Source organism: Aethalodelphis obliquidens, unplaced genomic scaffold (assembly GCF_003676395.1).
Source record: "Aethalodelphis obliquidens isolate GAN/ISIS:26980383/991018 unplaced genomic scaffold, ASM367639v1 scaffold10, whole genome shotgun sequence".
NCBI classification, from domain to species: Eukaryota; Metazoa; Chordata; class Mammalia; order Artiodactyla; family Delphinidae; genus Aethalodelphis; species Aethalodelphis obliquidens.
The window spans coordinates 34156716-34160875 of record NW_020837954.1 but is presented as its reverse complement, the minus strand read 5'-3'; positions in this window follow the sequence as shown (position 1 = coordinate 34160875).

Genomic DNA, 4160 nt, shown 5'->3' with positions numbered 1-4160 from the left:
AAAATTTGCAATTAAGAATTGCTCTGTTGAAGGATGGATGATTAATGGACAAGAGGGCCAGAGTAGATATGCATTAAAACCATTTTGGAAGCTATTACAATAATCTAAATGAGAGACCGGTGGTAACTTGGCCTAAGATGGTGGCAATTGAGATGGAGAGAAATGGGTGGATTTGAAAGATACTTAAAAGGTAAATTTGGTAGGATTTGTGATGGATTAGTTATGGGGGATGATAGGAGAGGAAGGCTGTCAAGGATGATGCCTAGGTTTCTGGTATGTACAGCTGGATACTGATCCCATTCATGAAAAGAGAGATGATAAAAAAGGTCCAGGATTAGTGGGGGGAACACACGAGTTGTGTTTTGACTTATCATGTAGGCAGTTAGATATGTGGGTTTAGAATTCAGAGGTTAAATATCATGGAAAGTCCCTATTGTTTTTGACTTCCCAGCATTTAAATCCACTTCTTATGTTTGGAGTTCATACCTTAACAGTCTGAAAGGACAAAGAAGTGGAGTATGGGCCTAGGCTTCTCTAATCAAATGTATCCATCCAAAATTTTGGATTGGGAATAAATGACACAAAGAAGTATGCCCTAGGAAGAACCCCCTCTGGCAGTGGAGGCAGTTGAAATAAGATCAAGTTTTTAGGGCGGTTGTGGTACTGAAGCATCTTGTGCCGGTAGTAGTGGTGTGAGCTGCAGCCTGTAGCTCTTGGTTGTGATTGGGTATCTTGACCACCAGTTCTGTAGTATGAGTTTGGGCAGTGATCCTTGCTCTGCTGCTTCCTTGCTAGAGCTTGGATCTCAAGCTTTTCTGGGGATTGTGTGTTACACAATATCCTCTTTAACAAATTTGATATTAGCTTAAGTCAGCCAGAATCAACTTCTGTTATTTGCCACTAAGGACTTGAATTGATACTAGAGGTCTGTGCTAGAGATACACATTTGTGAGTCATATGTATAGCGGTAAGCTATAGACAGTGATGAAATTACTTAAACATAGAGAACAGAATGAGAGAAAAGGGCTAGGACTGAGCCTATGAAATTTATGACAGTTAATGACTGAGTAGAAGAGGATGAATCTGAAAGAGGAGATAGAAAAATTATTAGAGATAGAAGAAAAATCAAGTAAATACTGTGTCTTAGAAGCCAAGATGTAGAATTATTAATGCTCACTTTACGTTTGAGGAAACTGAAGTTTAGGTTAGAAACTTGCCCAAAGTTTTGACTTAACAAATAACAGAACCAGAAGTTGAATCCATATCTAACTACAAAGACTATTTACAGAGTTGATTGGATGTATACAAGGGATATATCAAAGAAAAAAATCAACAAGATTTTGTGAATAATTATTTATAAGAGGGAGTAATGAGTCATGTAAGATACCAACTCTTCATGTATTGATTTTGTGGAGAATTACTCTGCCACTGAGACAGGTATGTCAGAGGGAGAGGAAGAGATGACTTTGGATTTGGATCAGATTGAACCCAGATTGATGGAAAGGCATGTAAATGTAAATATTGGATAACTCTCAGATAATAGGATACAACTGGGAATATAGATTTGGGAGTTTTAAGCACATTTTGAATGAATAATCCAAAGAATGTATAGAAGGGAGTATAGTTAAAGAAAAAGCTTAGATAAGAGTCTATAGTTGTGTAGTGATGGTGAGAGGGAAAGAAGTAGAAGCCAAAATCAGAAGGGCAGGTAAGAGAAGTGGGAGAACTTTAAGAAAGTAGTGTCTTGGAAGCCAGGGTTAGGGTTGCAGAGAATTTTAATGGGACCAAGTATGGAAGAGAGTTAGGAAAAAAAGAGGGAAGGATAAGACTGAGAAAATACCATTATATTTGGAATAAAAGTATTTTATTGATTATCTGAGAAAGCAGTTAAATGTGATGGGGTACAGTGGTTGAGTTGAAAAAGTCAATGAAGAAAGGAGTGGAAAGGAATTGTAGGTAGGAGACGTGCTTTCTATTGATAAATTTAGCGGTAAATGTAACAGTGATACAGTGCAATTAGAATGGGCAGCAGTTTTAAACTAAGAATTTCTTTAGATTCTGATTTACATGTGTGGAGCAAGAGGGGAAGTTGCTAAAAATAGGTAGGGAGAGATTTTAATGAGTTGTTAGGATAAATGCTTACCTGAGTCAACATTCTACAATTTTTCAAACAGAACATTATATATCATTGAGGGGATTTAGACGAGAGAATAAAATTTATTATTTAAAACTCTCCAGTAGATGGAACATCTTCATCTTCATTGCTTTTCCAGAAGGAATTTTCACAATGGAATAAGGGGTAGTGGAGTTGGTAGAACTCAGGTATATTTTTATGAGAGTAATTAGGATATGCATAAATGTGAATGTAAATGCAAATAAATTGATTTTCAGGTCTCAGTAAGGTGGTGTTTCTCGGTTTCCACAATTTTACATAAGAGAATCTACTATTAAGTTGAAGTGGATCAGCTCTTTTGACCTGTCACATTTTCTTGACAGTCATAGCAAAGCAGTGCTAGCAAGACTAATGATAACTGAGACTTCATATCCATTCTCTCATACCTTCCTAAAAAGGGATAGCTAATAAATATAAACAAGTATAAGAATAAAGCTTCTAAATCTCTTATGTCATCAAATTAGCCTTGATGACTATCATTAATACTAATGAGCAGCATTACATCACATTATAATAAAATTGGTTATGCATATATGATCTGAAGTACTTAAGCAAACAAATCTCTGAAAGTATCTTTTTCATTTTAATAATCTGTGAAACAGGTTGTTGGGAATTGAGGCAACTATTTACATCATTTAGTATTAAGAATATTTTCACCAGAAATACACCAATAATGAAGGCAGTTTGGGGGACTATTTGTTTAATTATTGTGAACAAGTTATAAACCATAAATAATTTATAAATTATAAATAAAGTGAACTCTTTATTTCACCTTGTATATGCAAAGTCTAAGCATAAATTACCCAAAGACAGCATTTTGGACAGAAAATATTAATGTGCATTTCATTTCAAACTAAATAAATGAGTCACTCTCAAAACATTTTGTTGAAAGAAAACGTATTTGAATTCTTATACTTGCTTTTCAAGAAGTTTTGAATGCTGAATGCGAAATTGAATTTTGACGATTGGAGTGGTTTTTGTTTTCATGTTAAAAGTTAATATAAATTTTAGTGCTGTTCTCCACAATATATTTTAAACTGTTATTTCACAAGCGGAATGGATAGCCTTAAAAAAAAAAAAGAACCAGCCCCTGACAGGTTCCCTAGCCTGGTTTTAGGGCTTCTGACCCCAGCACACCCTTCTGGGGCGGTGGGATGCTGGGTTCTCGCTTCGCCGCGGGAGGGAGGAGGGGGCGCCGCCGCACAGATCTCGCGTGGAGTTGCGTCTTTCTCTTCAGCGTGATCTGCAGCTCCGGCCGTGGGCTTTGTCGCGCTGGTTGGGCCCGAGCGGGGCCGAGCGGGGTCAAGGTTGGGCTTGGGTCGTTCTGTGTCGCGACCTGCTGTAGTGTCCTCGGCGCTCGCGACCCTGATTTAGAGTCTGGGATCCGGGAAGGAAGGGTTGGCGTTCGGGTCCCAGAGGGGCGGCTGAGGTGGGTGGGAAAGAACTGCGTGTGGCGGTTATTCCTTAGGCAGGCGGCCCTGAGGGGTTTGGGGGGTTGGCGGGCCCTGTCCCCGATGTACGACCGGAGGTCGCGTTCTGGGGGCTTCCCAGCGCGTGGCCTCGCCCTTGGCCACACTGCCGCCCGAGGCTTCGGGGGCCGCCGTGTGGCCGGAGTTTCGGGGGCGGACTCGGGTGAGGAGAAGCGAGTAGGCTGTGAAGGTAGTCGGCGAGCGAACTCCCCGCTTCAAAACGCGCGGGAAGAGTAGCTCCTCGACTCTGCGGGTAGCGAGTGATCCAAACCCCGCCATACGCGTTTTTTTTTTTTTTTTTTTTTTTAATGCGTCTTGGCAGTCCAGTGAATACCTCCGCTTTTGGATTCTCGGTGGTAAATTCGCAAGTGTCAAATTGCACGGTTCCTGTAGGTTTTACTTCGCTATTGGTGACTGACTTTCTCTAAGAGTTTTTCAGCGTGTAGTAGTACGCACGCCGAGAAAGGACATATTCAGAGATATTTATTTTAAAGGCATATCCTTTTAAGAAATCTGGA